The following is a 22726-nucleotide window of genomic DNA, read 5'->3' as shown; positions in this document are numbered from 1 at the left end:
CAGCTCTGAGTTTCAGATGTCACACAGTTACCCAAAGTTCCAGAGACTGACCAGGTTATACACAAAGAGATCAGCATCTCAGAATTTGGAGATAGCCATTACAATTCAGGAAGAGATGTGATTGCTGTAAGAGCTTACAATCTAGGGACCATTACAATAAGCGTTTCCCTGATAAGCCATGCTCTAAGATTCAATTCTCAGAGTTTACACACTGTAGTTAATCCATATTGGTGAGGCATTATAATGTTTGTCTTTTTATTTCTGGCATACTTCACTCAAAATGCTGTCCACAGGATCCATTCACCTCGTTGCATGCCTCACAGCTTCACTCCTTCTTGTAGTTACTCAATATTCTGTTGTATGCACACACCACAGTTCACCATTCTGTTCCTCAGTCAGTGTACCCTTAGGCCATCTCCACCCATTGCAAATCATGAATACTCCTCCATAAACACCAGTGAGCAAATGTCCATTCATGTTCCTGCTCTCAGATCTTCCAAGTATATACCCCATAATAAGGTTACATAACGGACCTTATGGCACTCACATACTTAGCTTCTTGTGGAACCACCACACTGACCTCCAGAAAGGCTACACCATTCCACTTCCCCACCAACTGTAAATAGGTACATCCTTCTCTCCATGTTTTCTCCAGCACTTTTATCCCTGTTTATATTTTTTCCTACAATTTTATAGAGCTATATTCACATACCATACAATCATCCACAGTATACAATCAATTGTTCACAGTATCATCATATAGTTGTGCATTCAACACCATGATCAGCACTTAAACATATGCATTACTATGAAAAAAATTTTCATTAAAGAATAATAGAAAGATAAAAATACCATACAAGACAATATAATAATAAGGTCAGACAACAAGACCACTACCAAGAATCCCATATCCCTCCCTTATACCCCTCTCACACAGATTTAGCTTTGGTATATCGCCTTTGTTACATTTAATGGAAGCATATTACAGTGTGCCTCTTCAAGTTTTTGACAAAGTGTTTTGAGGCACAGAAGCTTTTGATTTTGAGGAATTCCCATTTATCTATTTTTTTCTTTTGTTGCTTATGCTTCGGGTATAAGGTCTAAGAAGCTACTTTCTATTACCAGGTCTTCAAGATGTTTCCCTATATTATCTTCTAAGAGTTCTATTGAGCTATCTCTTATATTGTGGTCTTTGATCCACTTTGAGTTAATTTTTGTATAGGATTTGAGTTAGGTGTCCTCTTTCATTCTTTTGGTTACGGATATTCGGTTCTCTCCAGCCCCAGTTGTTGAAGAGTCTGTTCTGTCCCAGTTCAGTGGATTTGGGGGCCTTATCAAAAATCAATCAACCATAGATCTGGGGGTTCTGTTCTGAACTCTCAATTCAATTCCATTGATCAATATGTCTATCTTGGTGCCAATACCATGCTGTTTTGACCACTGTGGCTTTATAGTAGGCTTCAAAGTCTTCTTTTCTTAGGAATTTTTAGCAATTCAAGGCCCCTTTTCTTTCCAAATAAACTTGATAACTAGCTTTTCCAAGTTTGCTAAGTAGGTTGTTGGAATTTTGATTGGAATTGTGTTGAATCTGTAGAACAGTTTGGGTAGAATTGACATCTTAATGACGTTTAGCCTTCCTATCCATGAACATGGAATATCTTTCTACCTCTTTAAGTTCCCTTTGATTTCTTTTAGTAACAATTTGTAATTTTCTGTGTAGAAGTCTTTTACATCCTTGGTTAAATTTATTCTCAGGTATTTGATTTTTTTAGTTGCTATTATGAATGGAATTTTTTTTTTGATCACCTCTTCAGTTAGGTCATTGCTAGTGTATAGGAACATTACTGACTTTTGTGCATTAATCTTTTTTTAAATTTTTATTTTGAAATAATCTCAAACATACAGGACAGTTGCAAATACAATACAAACCCCATACAGAGAACTCCAACCCCCTCCCCAGATATCTGTATCTACCAATTTTACATTTTGCTACGTTTGCAGTTCCTTTCTTCTCTTTCCTTCCTTCCTTCCTTCCTTTCTTCCTTCCTTCCTTCCTCTCTCTTTCCCTCCCTCCCCCTCTCTTTCTTTCAACTATATCTATTATCTTTCTATCAATTATCTATCTACCCATTTACCATCCTCTGAACATTTGAGAGCAGGTTGCATATATCATACTCCTTGAACTCATAACACTTCCATGTACATCTCTTATGAACAAGGGTATTCACTTATGTCATAACTTAACTGCAGTCAATTCAAGAAAATTAATATGGATATAAAACTTAAATTCTATATTCTAATTTTTCCTTATGCCCCCATTGAGCTTTTCTCCTCCATTCTTAGATCCACTCCAGTATCGTATATTGCATTGATTGTCATTAACTCTTAATTAACTCTTTTTTTAAAAAATTAACTATATCAAAAAAATTTTTTAAAAGATATACAATAAAAAAACATTTCAAACAAACCATAACAAGGGAGTAAGAAAAAGACACCTAACCTAAAATAAGTACTTTACTTCCAACATGTTCCTACTCTACCCCAAGAAAATAACCTAATATAGCAACATTTCTGTGAACTTGTTCCTACCATACCCATCAGAAATTAACAAACCATAGTCATACCTGGGCATTCCCAGAACGTTAAATTTGCCCACAATAGCTTATCTGTGCTTATTGGGTTATTGTTCCTCCTTCATTAATTGCTCTCTATCGCTAGTTCCCCTATATTCTACATTATAAACCATTTATTTTAGGAGTGTGTTGTTTAACATCCAGGTGTTTGTGAATTTTCTAAGTCTCTGTTGCTTATTGACTTCTAATTGTATTCCACTGTGGTCAGAGAATGTGCTTTGAATAATTTCAATTTTTAAAAATTTATTGAGACTTGTTTTATGTCCCACCGTATGGTCTATTCTAGAGAAAGTTCCATGATCACTAGAGAAGAATGTGTCCTGGTGATTTGTGATGTGATGTTCTATATATGTCTGTTAAATCAAATTCACTTATCAGATTGCTTAGGTTTTCAGTTTCCTTATTGGTCTTCTGTCTTGTTGATCTATCTATAGGAGAGAGTGATGTGTTGAAGTCCCCCACAATTATTGTGGAAACATCCATTGCATCCTTTGGTTTTGCGAGTGTTTGTCTCATGTCTTTTGTGGCACCATGATTGGGTGCATAAACATTTATGATTGTTATTTCTTCTTGTTGAATTGTCCCTTTTATTAGTATGTAATGGCCTTCTTTGTCTCTCCTAACATCCTTGTATTTGAAGTCTATTTTATCTGAGATTAATATTGCTACTCCTACTTTCTTTTTGGCTGTAGCTTGCATGAAATATTTTTTCCATCCTTTCACTTTCAATTTCTTTGTGTCGCTGTGTCTAAGATGAGTCTCTTGTATGCAACATATTGACGGTTCATATTTTTTGATCCATTCTGCCAATCTATATCTTTTAATTAGGGAGTTTAATCCATTTACATTCAACGTTATTACTGTAAAGGCGTTTCTTGAATCAGCCATCCTATCCTTTGGTTTATGTTTGTCAGATATATTTTTTCCTTCTCTCTCTTCTTGCTCTTTAATGAACCAATATTGAATCTCTTTAGTACTGAACCTTTCTCTCTATCTCTCTCTCTTTTCTTTGTTTCTCTGTTAGTAGGGCTCCCTTTAGTATCTGAAGTAGGGCAGGTCTTTTATTAGCAAAATCTCTCAGCATTTGTTTGTCTGTGAAAAATTTGAGCTCTCCCTCAAATTTGAAGGAGAGTTTTGCTGGATAAAGTACTCTTGGTTGGCAATTTTTCTTTCTCAGAATTTTAAATATGTCATGCCATTGCCTTCTCACCTCCATGGTGGCCGCTGAGTAGTCACTACTTAGTCTTCTGCTGTTTCCTTTGTATGTAGTGAATTGCTTTTCTCTTGCTGCTTTCAGAACTTGCTCTTTCTCTTCAGTATTTGAGAGTCTGATCAGAATATGTCTTGGAGTGTGTTTATTTGGATTTATTCTATTTGGAGTTCACTGGGCATTTATGCTTTGTGTATTTATATTGTGTAGAAGGTTTGGGAAGTTTTCCCCAACAATTTCTTTGAATACACTTTCTAGACCTTTACCCTTCTCTTCCCCTTCTGGGATACCAATGAATCTTATATTTGGACGTTTTATTTTATCTATCATATCCCTGAGATCCATTTCAATTTTTTCATTTTTTCCCCCATTCTTTCTTTTGTTCTTTCGTTTTCCATTCTGTGGTCCTCAAGATTGCTGATTCATTTTTCAGCTTCCACTAGTCTTGTACTATGAGTATCCAGAATCTTTTTAATTTGGTCAACAGTTTCTTTTATTTCCATATGATCATCTGTTTTTTAAATTTACTCTTGCAATTTCTTCTTTATGCTCTTCTAGGGTCTTCTTCATGTCCTTTATATCCTGTGCCATGTGCATAATCTTATATTCCGCCACTCTGTTGACTTTGTTTTTTAGCTCAGGTAGCTTTGTTGTCAATTTCTCAGGATTTTAAACATGTAAGATGTTATCTTCTGCAAATAATGACAGTTTTACTTCTTCTTTTCCAATTTGGATACCTTTTATTTCTTTGTCTTGGTGAATTGCTCTGGCTAGAACTTCTAGCACAATGTTGAAGAACAGAGGTGACAGTGGGCATCCTTGTCTCACTCCCGATCTTAGGGGGAAGGCTTTCAGCCTCTCACCATTGAGTACTGTGCTGGCTGTGGGTTTTTCATATATGCTCTTTATCATATTGAGGAAGGTTCCTTCAATTCCTACCTTGGGAAATGTTTTTATCAAAAAGGGTTGCTGAATTTTGTCAAATGCTTTTTCAGCATCTATTGAGATGATCATTTGATTTTTCCTTTTCGATTTGTTAATGTGTTGCATTACATTGATTAAATTTCGTATGTTGAAACACCTTTGTATGCAGGAATGAACTCTCTTTGGTCATGGTGTATAATCTTTTTAATGTGCCTTTGGATTCAATTTGCAAGCATTTAGTTGAGAATTTTTTAATCTATGTTTCTTAGGGAGATTGGCCTATAGTTTTCCTCTTCTGTAGTACCTTTACCTGGTTTTGCTATTAGAGTGATGTTAGCTTCATTAAATGAGTTATGTAGTGTTCCTTTTTCTTCAATTTTGTTTGAAAGAGTTTAAGCAGGAATGGTGTCAGTTCTTTTTTGAAATTTTGGTAAAATTCCCCTGTGAAGCAATTTTGCCCTAGGCTTTTATTTGAAGGTAGATTTTTGAGGACTGATTGGATCTCTTTACTTGTGATTGGTTTGTTGAGACCTTTATTTCTTCTTGGGTTAGTCTAAGTTGTTCATGTGTTTCCAGGAAATTGTCCATTTCCTGTAAATTGTCTAGCTTGTTGACATACAGTTGTTCATAGTATCTCTTATGATTTTCTTTTTATTTCTTCAGGATCCATAGTAATTACACAACTACTCTCATTTCTGATACTGTTCATTTCTTTTTGACTTTGCCAGTCTAGCTAAGGGTCTGTCAATCTTGTTGATCTTCTCAAAGAACCAACTTTTGCTTTTATTTATTCCACTGTTTTCTGTTCTCCAGCTCATTTATTTCTGCTTTAATCTTTGTTATTTCTTTTCTTCTACTTGCTTTAGGGTTAGTTTGCTGATCTAGCCTCTTCAGTTGTTCAGTTAGGTCTTTGGTTTTAGCTCTTTCTTGCTTTTTTTATGTAAGCATTTAGAGTTATAAATTTCCCTCTCAACACTGCCTTTGCTGCATCCCATAGGTTTTGATATGTTCTGTTCTTGTTTTCATTAACCTCTAGATATTTTCTGATTTCTCTTGCAATTTCTATTTTGACCCACTGGTTGTTTAGGAGTGTGTTGTTCAACCTCCATATATTTATGAAAGACCTGGTTCTTTGGTGGTTGCTGATTTCTAGTTGCATTCTGTTATGGGCAGAGAATGTGCTTTGAATGATTTCCATCTTTTAAAATTTATTGAAGTTTCAAAAAAATCTATTAAGTCTTGTTTTGTGCCCCAGCATATGATCTATCCTGGGGAATGTTCCATGAGCACTACAGAACAATGCATACTCTGGTACTTTGGGATGTAATTATCTATAGATGTCTGTTATGTCTAATTCATTTATCACATTGTCTGGGTTCTCAATTTCCTTATTGGTTCTCTGTCTAGTTGTTCTATCTAGAGAAGACAGTGGTGTATTGAAGTCTCCCACTATTATTGTAGACGTGTCTATTGCTCCCTTCAGTCTAGTCAATGTTTTTCTCATGCATTTTGGAGTTCCTTGATTGTGTGCATAAATCTTTATGATTGTTATTTCTTCTTGGGGAGTTGTCCCTTTTATTAATATATAATGTCCTCCTTTGTCTCTTATGACATCTTCCATTTAAAGTCTATTTTGTCTGATATTAGTATAGCTACTCCTGCTTTCTTTTGGTTTCAGCCTGTGTAGAATATTTTTTTCCATCCTTTCACTTTCAGTCTCTTTGTGTTGCAGGGTCTAAGATGAGTCTCTTGTAAACAGCATATAGATGGGTCATACTTTTTAATCCATTCTACCTGTCTTTATCTTTTTATTTTTTATCATCATTTTACTGAGATATATTCACATACCACGCAGTCATACAAAACAAATTGTACTTTCAATTGTTTACAGTACCATTACATAGTTGTACATTCATCACCTAAATCAATCCCTGACACCTTCATTAGCACACACACAAAAATAACAAGAATAATAATTAGAGTGAAAAAGAGCAATTGAAGTAAAAAAGAACACTGGGTACCTTTGTCTGTTTGTTTCCTTCCCCTACTTTTCTACACATCCATCCATAAACTAGACAAAATGGAGTTTGGTCCTTATGGCTTTCCCAATCCCATTGTCACGCCTCATAAGCTACATTTTTATACAACTGTCTTCGAGATTCACGGGTTCTGGGTTGTAGTTTGATAGTTTCAGGTATCCACCACCAGCTACCCCAATTCTTTAGAACCTAAAAAGGGTTGTCTAAAGTGTGCATAAGAGTGCCCACCAGAGTGATCTCTCGGCTCGTTTAGGAATCTCTCTGCCACTGAAGCTTATTTCATTTCCTTTCTTTTTTTTTTTAATCATTTTATTGAGATATATTCACATACCACGCAGTCGTACAAAACAAATCGTACTTTCAATTGTTTACAGTACCATTACATAGTTGTAGATTCATCACCTAAATCAATCCCTGACACCTTCATTAGCACACACACAAAAATAACAAGAATAATAATTAGAGTGAAAAAGAGCAATTGAAGTAAAAAAGAACACTGGGTACCTTTGTCTGTTTGTTTCCTTCCCCTATTTTTCTACTCATCCATCCATAAACTAGACAAAGTGGAGTGTGGTCCTTATGGCTTTCCCAATCCCATTGTCACCCTTCATAAGCTACATTTTTATACATCTGTCTTCGAGATTCATGGGTTCTGGGTTGTAGTTTGATAGTTTCAGGTATCCACCACCAGCTACCCCAATTCTTTAGAACCTAAAAAGGGTTGTCTAAAGTGTGCGTAAGAGTGCCCACCAGAGTGGCCTCTCGGCTCGTTTTGGAATCTCTCTGCCACTGAAGCTTATTTCATTTCCTTTCACATCCCCCTTTTGGTCAAGAAGATGTTCTCCGTCCCACGATGCCAGGTGTACATTCCTCCCCGGGAGTCATATTCCACATTGCCAGGGAGATTCACTCCCCTGGGTGTCTGATCCCACGTAGGGGGGAGGGCAGTGATTTCACCTTTCAAGTTGGCTTAGCCAGAGAGAGAGGGCCACATCTGAGCAACAAAGAGGCATTCAGGAGGAGACTCTTAGGCACAAATATAGGGAGGCCTAGCCTCTCCTTTGCAGCAACCGTCTTCCCAAGGGTAAAACTTATGGTAGAGGGCTCAACCCATCAAACCACCAGTCCCCTATGTCTGTGGTCATGTTAGCAACCATGGAGGTGGGGTAGGCGAATACCCCTGCATTCTCCACAGGCTCCTCAAGGGGGCACTACATCATTCTTTTTTTTTTTTCCCTTGTTTTTCTTTTTTTTTTTTTTTTAACTTTCCCTTCTTTTTTAAATCAACTGTATGAAAAAAAAAGTTAAAAAGAAAACAAACATACAATAAAAGAACATTTCAAAGAGACCATAACAAGGGGGTAAGAAAAAGACAACGAACCTAAGATAACTGCTTAACTTCCAACATGTTCCTACTTTACCCCAAGAAAGTTACATAATATAGCAACATTTCTGTGAACTTGTTCCTACTATATCCATCAGAAATTAACAGACCATAGTCATTTCTGGGCATCCCCAGAACGTTAGCTTATCTGTTCTTCTTGGATTATTGTTCCTCCTTCCTTAATTGCTCTCTACTGCTAGTTCCCCTACATTCTACATTATAAACCATTTGTTTTACATTTTTCAAAGTTCACATTAGTGGTAGCATATAATATTTCTCTTTTTGTGCCTGGCTTATTTCGCTCAGCATTATGTCTTCAAGGTTCATCCATGTTGTCATATGTTTCACCAGATCGTTCCTTCTTACTGCCGCGTAGTATTCCATCGTGTGTATATACCACATTTTATTTATCCACTCATCTGTTGAAGGACATTTGGGTTGTTTCCATCTCTTGGCAATTGTGAATAATGCTGCTATGAACATTGGCGTGCAGATATCTGTTCGTGTCACTGCTTTCCGACCTTCCGGGTATATACCGAGAAGTGCAATCGCTGGATCGAATGGTAACTCTATATCTAGTTTTCTAAGGAACTGCCAGACTGACTTCCAGAGTGGCTGAACCATTATACAGTCCCACCAACAATGAATAAGAGTTCCAATTTCTCCACATCCCCTCCAGCATTTGTAGTTTCCTGTTTGTTTAATGGCAGCCATTCTAACCGGTGTTAGACGGTATCTCATTGTGGTCTTAATTTGCATCTCTCTAATAGCTAGTGAAGCTGAACATTTTTTCATGTGTTTCTTGGCCATTTGTATTTCCTCTTCAGAGAACTGTCTTTTCATATCTTTTGCCCATTTTATAATTGGGCTGTCTGTACTATTGTCATTGAGTTGTAGGATTTCTTTGTATATGCAAGATATCAGTCTTTTGTCAGATACATGGTTTCCAAAAATTTTTTCCCATTGAGTTGGCTGCCTCTTTACCTTTTTGAGAAATTCCTTTGAGGTGCAGAAACTTCTAAGCTTGAGGAGTTCCCATTTATCTATTTTCTCTTTTGTTGCTTGTGCTTTGGGTGTAAAGTCTAGGAAGTGGCCGCCTAATACAAGGTCTTGAAGATGTTTTCCTACATTATCTTCTAGGAGTTTTATGGTACTTTCTTTTATATTGAGATCTTTGGTCCATTTTGAGTTAATTTTTGTGTAAGGGGTGAGGTAGGGGTCCTCTTTCATTCTTTTGGATATGGATATCCAACTCTCCCAGCCCCATTTGTTGAAAAGACCATTATGGCTCAGTTCAGTGACTTTGGGGGCCTTATCAAAGATCAGTCGGCCATAGATCTGAGGGTCTATCTCTGAATTCTCAATTCGATTCCATTGATCTATATGTCTATCTTTGTGCCAGTACCATGCTGTTTTGGCAACTGTGGCTTTATAATAAGCTTCAAAGTCAGGGAGTGTAAGTCCTCCCACTTCGTTTTTCTTTTTTAGAGTGTCTTTAGCAATTCGAGGCATCTTCCCTTTCCAAATAAATTTGATAACTAGCTTTTCCAAGTCTGCAAAGTAGGTTGTTGGAATTTTGATTGGGATTGCATTGAATCTGTAGATGAGTTTGGGTAGAATTGACATCTTAATGACATTTAGTCTTCCTATCCATGAACATGGAATATTTTTCCATCTTTTAAGGTCCCCTTCTATTTCTTTTAGTAGAGTTATGTAGTTTTCTTTGTATAGGTCTTTTACATCTTTGGTTAAGTTTATTCCTAGGTACTTGATTTTTTTAGTTGCTATTGAAAATGGTATCTTTTTCTTGAGTGTCTCTTCAGTTTGTTCATTTCTAGCATATAGAAACATTACTGACTTATGTGCATTAATCTTGTATCCCGCTACTTTGCTAAATTTGTTTATTAGCTCTAGTAGGTGTATCGTTGATTTCTCAGGGTTTTCTAGATATAAGATCATATCATCTGCAAACAATGACAGTTTTACTTCTTCTTTTCCAATTTGGATGCCTTTTATTTCTTTATCTTGCCGGATTGCCCTGGCTACCACTTCCAGCACAATGTTGAATAACAGTGGTGACAGCGGGCATCCTTGTTTTGTTCCTGATCTTAGAGGGAAGGCTTTCAGTCTCTCACCATTGAGTACAATGCTGGCTGTGGGTTTTTCATATATGCTCTTTATCATGTTGAGGAAGTTTCCTTCAATTCCTACCTTTTGAAGTGTTTTTATCAAAAAGGGATGTTGGATTTTGTCAAATGCTTTTTCAGCATCTATTGAGATGATCAATTGATTTTTCCCTTTTGACTTGTGAATGTGTTGTAATACATTGATTGTTTTTCTTATGTTGAACCATCCTTGCATGCCTGGAATGAACCCCACTTGGTCATGGTGTATGATTTTTTTAATGTGTCTTTGGATTCGATTTGCAAGTATTTTGTTGAGGATTTTTGCATCTATATTCATTAGGGAGATTGGCCGGTAGTTTTCCTTTTTTGTAGCATCTTTGCCTGGTTTTGGTATTAGATTGATGTTAGCTTCATAAAATGAGTTAGGTAGTGTTCCATTTTTTTCAATGTTTTGAAAGAGTTTGAGTAAGATTGGTGTCAGTTCTCTCTGGAAAGTTTGGTAGAATTCCCCTGTGAAGCCATCTGGCCCTGGGCATTTATTTGTGGGAAGATTTTTGATGACTGATTGGATCTCTTTGCTTGTGATGGGTTGGTTGAGGTCTTCTATTTCTTCTCTGGTCAGTCTAGGTTGTTCATATGTTTCCAGGAAATTGTCCATTTCTTCTACATTATCCAGTTTGTTGCCATACAGTTGTTCATAATATCCTCTTATAATTTTTTTAATTTCTTCAGGATCTGCAGTTATGTCACCTTTTTCATTCATTATTTTGTTTATATGGGTCTTCTCTCTTTTTGATTTTGTCAGTCTAGCTAGGGGCTTGTCAATCTTGTTGATCTTCTCAAAGAACCAACTTTTGGTGATATTTATCCTCTCTATTGTTTTTTTGTTCTCTATGTCATTTATTTCTGCTTTAATCCTTGTGATTTCTTTTCTTCTACTTGGTTTAGGATTGGTTTGCTGTTCATTTTCTAGCTTCTTCAGTTGATCCATTAGTTCTTTGATTTTGGCTCTTTCTTCCTTTTTAATATATGCGTTTAGTGCTATAAATTTCCCCCTTAGCACTGCTTTTGCTGCATCCCATAGGTTTTGGTATGTTGTGTTCTCATTTTCATTCGTCTCTATATATTTAGCAATTTCTCTTGCTATCTCTTCTTTAACTCACTGATTGTTTAGGAGTGTGTTGTTTAACCTCCAGGTATTTGTGAATTTTCTAAGTCTCTGATGGTTATTGACTTCTAATTGTATTCCATTGTGGTCAGAGAATGTGCTTTGAATAATTTCAATCTTTTTAAATTTATTGAGGCTTGTTTTATGTCCCAGCATATGATCTATTCTGGAGAAAGTTCCATGAGCACTAGAAAAGTATGTGTATCCTGGTGATTTGGGATGTAATGTCCTGTATATGTCTGTTAAATCTAATTCATTTATCAGATTGTTTAGGTTTTCAATTTCCTTATTGGTCTTCTGTCTGGTTGATCTATCTATAGGAGAGAGTGATGTGTTGAAGTCTCCCACAATTTTTGTGGAAACATCAATTGCTTCCTTTAGTTTTGCCAGTGTTTCTCTCATGTATTTTGTGGCACCTTGATTGGGTGCATAGACATTTATGATTGTTATTTCTTCTTGCTGAATTGCCCCTTTTATTAGTATGTAGTGGCCTTCTTTGTCTCTCAAAACATCCCTGCATTTGAAGTCTATTTTATCTGAGATTAATATTGCTACACCTGCTTTCTTTTGGCTGTAGCTTGCATGAAATATTTTTTTCCATCCTTTCACTTTCAGTTTCTTTGTGTCCCTGTGTCTAAGATGAGTCTCTTGTATGCAACATATTGATGGTTCATTTTTTTTGATCCATTCTGCGAATCTATATCTTTTAATTGGGGAGTTTAATCCATTTACATTCAACGTTAAAACCGTGAAGGCATTTCTTGAATCGGCCATCTTATCCTTTGGTTTATGTTTGCCATATTTTTCCCTCTCTCTATTAATATCCTTTATTGTACTCATACCGAATCTCTTTAGTACTGAACCTTTCTCCAAGTCTCTCTGTCCTGTCTTTGTTTCTCTGTCTGTAGGACTCCCTTTAGTATCTCCAGTAGGGCAGGTCTCTTGTTAGCAAATTCTCTCAGCATTTGTTTGTCTGTGAAAAATTTAAGCTCTCCCTCAAATTTGAAGGAGAGCTTTGCTGGATAAAGTATTCTTGGTTGGAAATTTTTCTCACTCAGAATTTTAAATATATCGTGCCACTGCCTTCTCGCCTCCATGGTGGCTGCTGAGTAGTCACTACTTAGTCTTATGCTGTTTCCTTTGTATGTGGTGAATTGCTTTTCTCTTGCTGCTTTCAGAACTTGCTCCTTCTCTTCTGTGTTTGACAGTGTGATCAGTATATGTCTCGGAGTGGGTTTATTTGGATTTATTCTATTTGGAGTTCGCTGAGCATTTATGATTTGTGTATTTATGTTGTTTTGAAGATTTGGGAAGTTTTCCCCAACAATTTCTTTGAATACTCTTCCTAGACCTTTACCCTTTTCTTCCCCTTCTGGGACACCAATGAGTCTTATATTTGGACGTTTCATATTATCTATCATATCCCTGAGGTCCATTTCGATTTTTTCAATTTTTGTCCCCATTCCTTCTTTTATGCTTTCATTTTCCATTCTGTCATCTTCCAGGTCACTGATTCGTTGTTCAACTTCCTCTAGTCTTGTACTATGAGTGTCCAGAATCTTTTTAATTTGGTCAACAGTTTCTTTAATTTCCATAAGATCATCCATTTTTTTATTTAGTCTTGCAATGTCTTCTTTATGCTCTTCTAGAGTCTTCTTGATTTCCTTCATATCCCGTACTATGGTCTCATTGTTCATCTTTAGTTCTTTGAGTAGCTGCTCTAGGTGCTGTGTCTCTTCTGGTCTTTTGATTTGGGTGCTTGGGCTTGGGTTATCCATATCGTCTGGTTTTTTCATATGCTTTATAATTTTCTGTTGTTTTTGGCCTCGTGGCATTTGCTGAACTTGATAGGGTTCTTTTAGGGTTTGTAGACCTATTGAAGTCCTTATCTCTAATTTATCAGATCTACAGCTTCGTGGAGTACACTTTCTCTAACTAACCAGCAGGTGGCGTCCATGAGCCACCTGTTCTCCACAAGCCAGTTCTCCCCTGCTTAGCCTTTTTTTTGGTGAGTGTGGGAGTGAGTCTTGCGGGGCCCAATTGGTGTACCAAGCTTGCGTGTGTAGTTGGTGTTGCCTGCCCTGTATGTGGGGCGTGTTTCTGGGCAGTCAGGGAGGGGGGGTGGCCCTAACAATCAAATCTCCCTGGTGATCCTAGAGTTTTAAAGCTGCTGCAATAGTCTAATCCTTCAGTTCAGTCCTGCCACAGTTTGTCTCTGCCACTGACCCACAAGTCTTTGGTATTGGCGTATGGCTCCTGAGACTTGCAAGTGGGCCCCTCTTCCAGGCCGTGCACCCCGAGTCTTCTGTTGAGGGATGACTGTGCTATGTCACAGGTGAGTGCCGTTCCCCCAGGGAAGTTCTGGGCTGCTGGGCTGTGTAGGGAGGCTCCCAGTCTGCTCAAATGATGGCTGAATGGGGCTTTGTTAATTCACACTGCTCCACCTTCCCAGCTCTGGGACAATCAGCTGAGGTTGCAGGGAAGGCTAATGTCCACGCCCAGTTTTGTGGTGTGTGCCTGTTATTTGAAGCACTTCCGTCACACTGGGTTGTCTGGGGCAGCTCTGGGCTATGGGGCTGGCGATGGGCAGGAGTGTTTCCTGTCCACCAGGATGATGGCTGTGAGCGGACACCCCCCTTTTCTTGGGAAGTTATGGTGTTTAGTGAATTTTCTCAGCCACTGGATTATTGCCTTTTGTCTCAGAGCTCTCTTAGTTCTGCTCTTGACTTGACGTGCCCAAATTGCAATTCTTTGAAGCTTTCTGTATTGGGCTTCTTAGAGTAATTGTTTTAGAAAAAGAAAAAAGGATTAAAAAAAAAAAGGGCCCTCCTCAGAGATCTAATGGGTTATTGAAATTCTAATAGACAAAGCAACCAGGGCCATTAAGGAAAGGTCCACAGGGCAGAGAGATCAGCTTTTCTTAGGGATTTGCATATGCGCCTCAAGGCCTGAGCTCCGCCCTTCCCCTTTCTGTGTTCACCAGAACTCCAAAAATCCTCTGCTTTTATTTTGGAGTTTTTCGTGTTATTTTTTTTTTTTTTTCTATGCCTGTCTCCTCTCTGCTGGGCTGGCAGCTCTCAGATTCTCTGGTGTCTGGTCTCAGTCTATGTATGGTTGGAGTTTGAATCAGTAGAATGAGTTTCCGAGAAGGGCTACCACTGCAGTTCTCCCTTGTGCTTCCTGGAGCTGGCAGCCCCTCCTCCCATGGGACTGAGCCTGGCAGGGAGCGGCGCGGGTCCCCTGGCCGCAAAAACTTACAGATTTCGCTGATCTCAGCAGTTCGACATTTTCATGAGTGTTGTATGAAGTATGCCCAAAGACAGATTGCTCTGTGGTGTCCAGTCCACGCAGTTCCTGGCTTTTTACCTACTTTCCTGGAGGAGTAACTAAAACTTACAGCTCACCAGTCTGCCATCTTGCCCCGCCTCCTGTCTTTATCTTTTGACTGGAGGGTTTAATCCATTATTACTGGGAGTGTAGTTCTTGGGCCAGTCATCTTATCTTATCCTTTGGTTTTTAGTTCTCAGATCTATTTCCTCTCTCTCTCTCTCTCTCTCTCTCTCCCCCCCCCTCATCTTTAAGTTACTCTTGCTAATACTCTTTAGTTCTGTGCCCTTCTACAGACCATTCTCTCCTTTCTTTTTTTCTCAGCCTGTAGAGCTCCCTTTAGTGTTTCTTGCAGGGCACATCTCTTGTTAACAAATTCTCTCAGCATTTGTTTGTCAGTGAAAATTTTAAACTCTCCCTCAATTCCTCAATTTTTTTTCACAACAATAAAAAGCAAACTTATATTAGATTTACAGTCCTTATCCCAACTTCCACCTTCAGTATTCCAACCCAATACCACCACCAAGGTCTCTCTTTTGATCCTGTGGGTTACTTCCTCTTTACAATTCCACTCTCCACGCATGTTCTGAAATCACTGCTACGTGGATTTCTTCCATCCGCACTGGCACTCTGTCTTAGTCTCCTACACATTCTCTCTCCTTCACTCATCCTTTCAATGTCAGTGCTTTTGAGCATCCCACCTTTAGCCTCTTTTCTTCTTGCTCTGGGTATCTTCCATGGGGATCTCTTCCTAGCTGCTGATTGTTATTTTTTTTATTTTAAATTCAGTTTTATTGAGTTATATTCACACACCATACAGTCATCCACAGTGTACAGTCAACTGTTCACAGTACCATCATATAGTTGTGCATTGATCACCCCAATCAATTATTGAACATTTTCCTTTCTTCCAAAGGAATGAAAATAAGAATTAAAAAAAAGTAAAAATGAACACCAAAAGCATTCCATCCCCCCATCCCACCCTATTTTTCATTTAGTTTTTGTCCCCATTTTTCTACCCATCTGTCCATATACTGGATAAAAAGAGTGTGAGCCATAAGGTTTTCACAATTACACAGTCACACCGTATAAACTACATAGTTATGCAATTGTCTTCAAGAATCAAGGTTACTGGGTTGTAGTTCAACAATTTCAGGTATTTCCTTTTAGCTATTCCAGTACACTAAAAGCTAAAAAGGAATATTTATATAATGCCTAAGAATGCCCTCCAGAGTGACCTCTTGACTCCATTTGAAATCCTTCAGCCACTGAAACTTTATTTTAGTTTGTTTTGCTTCCCCCTTTGCTCAGGAAGGCTTTCTCAATCCCATGATATCAGGTCCAGGCACATCCCCTGGAGTCATGTCCTGTGTTGCCAGGGAGATTTACACCCCTGGGAATCATGTCCTATGTAGGGGGGAGGGCAGTGAGTTCCCCCGCCAAGTTGGCTTAGCTAGAGAGACAGGGCCACATCCGAGCAACAAAGAGGTTCTCTGGGGGAGACTGATAGGCACAATTATAAGTAGGCTTAGCCTCTCCTTTCTAGTCACAAACTTCATAAGGGCAAGTCCCAAGATTGAGGGTTTGGCCTACTAAATTGTTAGTCCTCATTGTTTGGGAGAATATCAGTAATAACCCAGGTGGTCTCCCTCAATTTTGAAGGAGATCTTTGCTGGATAAAGAATTCTTGGCTGTCAATTTTTCTCTTTCAGAATCTTAAATATGTCATACCCATGCCTTCTCACCTCCATTGTGCTTACTGAGTAGTCTGTACTTAGTCTTATGTTGTTTCCCTTTTATGTGGTGAATTGCTTCTCTCTTGCTTTCAGAACTTTCTCCTCTTCAGCATTTGACAATGTGATCAGTATATGTCTTGGAGTGGGCTTATTTGGATTTATTCTATTTGTAGTTCACTGGACATCTCTGATTTGCATATTTTTTATTTTTAAAAAAATAATCAAAAGTACCTTTGAAGTGTGGATAGTATCATAATTCATCAAAATAATTTATAATACTTAATTGCTTCTTAAATATTGTCTTACAAATGATGCTTGCTGAAGTTAAAAGTAACATGGATTCATAAGGCTTTTAAAATTATCTATTTAGTACATATTAAACCAATGATAACAGTAAGTAAAAAACAGAAAACTTCTCCTATGAAGTTTTCTAAGAAAGGAAATCATGATAATTTTCCTATCAAATGCCATTCCATCATTAAAAGGGATTCAAAAGAAACATAAATTAATTTGAACAAGAATGCCAATCTCCTGAATTTGGTTCTTTGTACAAAAACAAGTGTTTAAAGTTGAAATTATAGTCTATAAGCAAGAAATTCCTTAACAGCAGCTCAGAAACAACATCAATACCCTGGTGAAATGTGCTTCATCATCTACTGATGGTAACACAGTACTTCAATCTCTAATGTATTTGCTGTCTCACCTGCTAATCTTCCCAAGCATCTCCATAGAACAAGAAAATGCTCATCTTCTCAAAGATAGTTTCATCCAAATAGGAAATCAGCTCAGGGTTTTCCTTGTACTGTCAATATTCTTTGTAAAGCACTCATTTTACAGAGGAGGCAAAGCCTAGGAAATCACACTATTCCATTCTGAGGTCTCCACCTTAACCTTCCAGATGCCACTATTGTGAGGAGTCATCATCACAAATTGCCATAGCAACATAGCCTTTCTGACTCAGTGGATCAACTACTTTCAGGCACTGTCCAACTGATACCTGGTAGAGCCAATTATTCTTCCCAGAGGTCCATTGTTGAGATCCTCCTGACCCATGGCACATCATGAGTCATGGTGGGTCTGATAAGTGAGTCTCTGAAATATCCAGGCAAAGGAGATTATTCAAAACCAATTCATGCTCATCGTTATAAACCCAGATCTGATTTGGGTCACTGCAGTCACACACCTTAAGCACTACAAAGCCTTCCTTCTGATTTAGGCAGTCTTGTGCCACCAGACATTTGCTGGCCTGGAGGAGAGAGAGCCTTCCACAATGAAGGGCTTTGAGGCATTTTGGCCCTCTATTAATAAAAATGTGTTGCTGTGGTTGGGCATTGAGCCCAGATATCTGCCTCTGTGGGTAAATATTATCCAAATACCATTTAAATGATTTACAACCCAAGTTCTTAATTCAACACGTTCACTAATATTTCCATAGCTGTTGGTCTTCAGATCAGGTCTTAAGAAAAAATACTGTTCCTTATATTCATCCAACCATACATGTGACAGCCTCAAAGAGTTGTGTGTCATGGTGCCTTGGCCTTAAGGAGATCCACATGGTCATCTTTTCAGCAAAATGTATCCTACACTAGAGCAAGGGATGATGAAGATCTTACCTTCACACATCCAGATCTGAAATATTTCCAAGTTTTCTCCTCCCCAGATATCCATGCCACTGTCATACTGTCCAAGTTCATTGAAATACTGCCTGTTCATGGCAGACAATCCTCCAGCCATTATAGGTGACTTTATTGGTGCAGTAGCTCCTTCTAGTCCTTCTAACTCAGAAAGAGGAACAAGATACCTTTTTTTTTTTTTTTTTTCCCCATTTTTTTTTTCCATTTTTATTGAGATTGTTCAGATACCATACAATTATCCAAAGATCCAAAGTGTACAATCACTTGCCCCTGGGTACCCTCATACAGCTGTGCATCCATCACACTTAATTTTTGTTCAATTTTTAGAAACTTTTCATTACTCCAGACAAGAAATAAAGTGAAAGATGAAAAAAGAAAAAAAGAAAAGGAAACTCTAAACCTCCCCTATCCCTAACCAACCCCCCTCAATTGTTGACTCCTAGTATTGATATAGTACGTTTGTTACTGTTTATGAAAAAATGTTGAAATACTACTAACTGTAGTATATAGTTTGTAATAGGTATATAGTTCTTCCCTATATGCCCCTCTATTATTAACTTCTAATTGTATTGTCATACATTTGTTCTGGTTCATGAAGTGATTTCTAGTATTTGTACAGTTGATCATGGACATTGCCCACCATAGGATTCAGTTTTATACATTTCCATCTTTTGACCTCCAGCTTTCCTTTTGGTGACATATATGACTCTGAGCTTCCCCTTTCCACCTCATTCACACACCATTCGGTGCTGTTAGTTATTCTCATATCTTGCTACCAACACCCCTGTTCATTTCCAAACATTTAAGTTCATCCTAATTGAGCATTCTGCTCATACTAAGCAAGAGCATCTACATTCCTTCCACAAGGCAGGAGGGAGAGTCAAAGAAGGTAGAGAGGCAAAAGAAAGAGGAAACAAAAAAAATGACAGCTAAGAAGCAGCAAAAGGAAAAATAACCTTAAATCAAAGTAGAATAAAGAATCAGACAATACCACCAATGTCAAGTGTCTAACATGCCTCCCCTATCCCCCCCTCTTATCTGCAGTCACCTTGGTATATCACCTTTGTTACATTAAAGGAAGCATAATACAATGATTCTATTAGTTACAGTCTCTAGTTTATGCTGATTGCATCCCTCCCCCAATGCCTCCCCATTTTTAACACCTTGCAAGGTTGACATTTGCTTGGTCTCCCTCGTAAAAGAACATATTTGTACATTTTATCACAATTGTTGAATACTCTAGATTTCACCAAGTTACACAGTCCCAGTCGTTATCTTTCCTCCTTTCTTGTGGTGTCTCACATGCTCCCCATCTTCCTCTCTCAACCGTATTCATAGTTACCTTTGTTCATTGTACTTACATTGTTGTGCTACCATCTCCCAAAATTGTGTTCCAAACCACACACTCCTGTCTTCTATCACCCTGTAGTGCTCCCTTTAGTATTTCCTGTAGGGCAGGTGTCTTGTTCACAAAGTCTCTCATTGTCTGTTTGTCAGAAAATATTTTGAGCTCTCCCTCATATTCGAAGGACAGCTTTGCTGGATACAAGATTCTTGGTTGGCAGTTTTTCTCTTTCAGTATCTTAAATATATCACACCACTTCCTTCTTGCCTCCATGGTTTCTGCTGAGAGATCTGCACATAGTCTTATTAAGCTTCCTTTGTATGTAATGGATTGCTTTTCTCTTGCTGCTTTCAGGATTCTCTCTTTGTCTTTGACATTTGATAATCTGATTATTAAGTGTCTTGGTGTAGGCCTATTCATCTCTCTTCTGTTTGGAGTACGCTGCGCTTCTTGGATCTGTAATTTTATGTCTTTCATAAGAGATGGGAAGTTTTCATTAATTATTTCCTCTATTATTGCTTCTGCCCCCTTTCCCTTCTCTTCTCCTTCTGGGACACCAATGATACGTACATTATTGTACTTTGTTTCATCCTTGAGTTCCCGGAGATGTTGCTCATATTTTTTCATTCTTTTCTCCATCTGCTCCTTTGCGTGTAGGCTTTCAGGTGTTTTGTTCTCCAGTTCCTGAGTGTTTTCTTCTGCCTCTTGAGATCTGCTGTTGTATGTTTCCATTGTGCCTTTCATCTCTTGTGTTGTGCCTTTCATTTCCATAGATTCTACTAGCAGGTTTTTTGAACTTTTGATTTCTGCCGTATACATGTCCAGTTCTTCCTTTACAGCCTCTATCTCTTTTGCAATATCTTCTCTAAACTTTTTGAATTGATTTAGCATTAGTTGTTTAAATTCCTGTATCTCAGTTGAAGTGTACGTTTGTTCCTTTGACTGGGCCATAACTTTGTTTTTCTTAGTGTAAGTTGTAATTTTCTGTTGTCTAGGCATGGTTTCCTTGGTTATCCAAATCGGGTTTTCTCAGACCAGAACAGGCTCAGGTCCCAGAGGGAAGAAATATTCAGTATCTGGTTTCCCTGCGGGTGTGTCTTAGAAAATTGCTCCACTGTTTGATGCCTCGGGTCACTGTGCTTTTCTGCCCAGTAGGTGACGCCTGTTAGCCTATAATTCTTGACTGGTGTGAGGAGGTATGGTCGTGTTCCCCCAGGCTCTGGGGTCTGGTTCTGAATGGAAAGGGCCCCACCCCTTTCCTCCTAGAGAAGACAGACCCCTCAGGTGGAGGTCATTAGCATTTCAATGGTCTTGCTCTCTGCTTGTGGTGTCTCCACCCTTCCCAGAGTCACAGCCCTGGAAACTGAAAATGACTGGGGCTTTCTCCACTGAGCCAAAAAAGAAACAGATAGTCCCCTTCAGACCCAGTCCAAGGCAACCCTCCGGCTCTCCCAGGTCAGTCGTCACCCAACGCCTTTGTCTGTTTTTTTTGGGGCTGCGTACCTGTAGTGAGCAGTTCACACTCGCTACTTAAAACCCCAGTTGGAGCTCAGCTGAGCTGTATTCGCTTGTTGGGAGAGAGCTTCTCTGTGGCACCACGCGGCTCTGCAGCTCGGGCTATGGGGGAGGGGGTCTCCCGACCTGGTTCCGCAGGTTTTACTTACAGATTTTATGCTGTGTTTTCGGGCATTCCTCCCAATTCAGGTTGGTGTATGATGAGTGGATGGTCTCGTTTGTCCCCCCGCAGTTATTCTGGATTATTTACTAGTTGTTTCCGGTTTTTTGTAGTTGTTCCAGGGGGACTACTTAGTTTCCACTCCTTTCTATGCCGCCATCTTGCCCGACTCCCCAACAAGATACCTTTTAAAGTGTAGTCCCCAGTTGAATCCTCCTCGTACAATAGGAGATGAGCTGTATGTGAGCATATCAGCACTGATGATGTTAATCATGGGGCACACCACAATTTTATAGTCTTCCCGGATTGCAGCCAGCAAGGGCTGTAGCCACAGCTCATTCACTTCACAGTGGCTATCTAGGAATACAAGATCTTCTCCTGTGGCATGTGCTGCTTCAATCATTCTTTCTCGAATCAATCCCTCCTGCTTCTTATTTCTTATTTAGTTTTTCTAGGGAGATATTTTTTGATATATTCATCTAGTTCTCCTTTCAAATCATCAAAATCACTATCATCATCCACTAGGATAATTTCTTGAAGATGTGCTGGAGTCCAATCTATGACACTGTGCACTGTCTGGAGCAAGGCAGAGAAAATTTCATTGTAGAAATAACAATGCTAGCAACTAGATCAGCTGGGTAAGACTTTTCTTTATAGACTGCATTCCTTGTATCTGGCACACCTATGGTAGCCCAAGAAGTTACTTATAAGCATGTTAAAGGCATATTTCTGATAGCCCAAGTCTCTCAACCCCTGATCATGTTCATTAAAAATTTTATATCTGTACTTAGAATGACAAAGTTTCCTTTCCTTCTTCCCATGTCAAACCTTTATCCTCTCCTCAAAGAATGACTCTCTTGTAATAGCATTTCCCAAAGTATGTTCATGGAAAACTGAATTCTGTTTTCACTAGTTTCCAGCTATTTTCTTGTTCACATTCTTGGTATTCCAAACCAGATGCTGGCAGCCCATGATCATGGTCTTCCAGGACTTGGACTCTGGCATCTTCTTTCCTGACACAGCCCTGGTCCAAGTGGGTTGAGCTCTGATTTGCATATTTATGTCATTTAGAAGGGTTGGGGAGTTTTCCCCAACTATGTCTTGAAACACTTTTCCTAGCCCTTTACTCTTCTTCTTCTGGGACAACAATATTCTTATATTCGTGCATTTCATGTTGTTCATCATTTCCCTAAGATCCATTTCAATTTTTTTTTATTTTTTTCATCATTTATTCTCTTGTGTGTTCACATTCAATTGACTTGTCCTCTAGTTCACTTACCCTTTCTTCTGCCTCTTCAAATCTGCTGTTGTGTAGTATATTTTTAATTTGGTCAACAGTATCTTTCATTTCCATAAGCTCTGCTATTTTTAATTTACACTTTCAAATTCTTCCTCATGCTCTTCTAGACTCTTCATGATGTCCTTTATGTCTTTAGCCATCTTGTTGAAGTTGTTTTGGAGATTTATGTGTACTTCTTTGATTAATTGCTCCAAGTTTTGCATCTTTTATGACTTTTTAATTTGT

At 38.4% G+C, this 22726-nt stretch overlaps 1 pseudogene; it reads right to left on the bottom strand.

The window, feature by feature from the left end:
• Positions 1–17433: 17433 nt before the first annotated feature.
• LOC119536572 lies at positions 17434–22641 on the bottom strand (annotated as a pseudogene).
• Between the last annotated feature and the right edge of the window lie 85 nt (positions 22642–22726).

The sequence above is a fragment of the Choloepus didactylus genome, chromosome 6 (genome assembly GCF_015220235.1).
Source record: "Choloepus didactylus isolate mChoDid1 chromosome 6, mChoDid1.pri, whole genome shotgun sequence".
Classification (NCBI taxonomy): domain Eukaryota; kingdom Metazoa; phylum Chordata; class Mammalia; order Pilosa; family Megalonychidae; genus Choloepus; species Choloepus didactylus.
The sequence above is the reverse complement of the archived record's forward strand: the minus strand, read 5'-3'. Positions and strand labels throughout refer to the sequence as shown.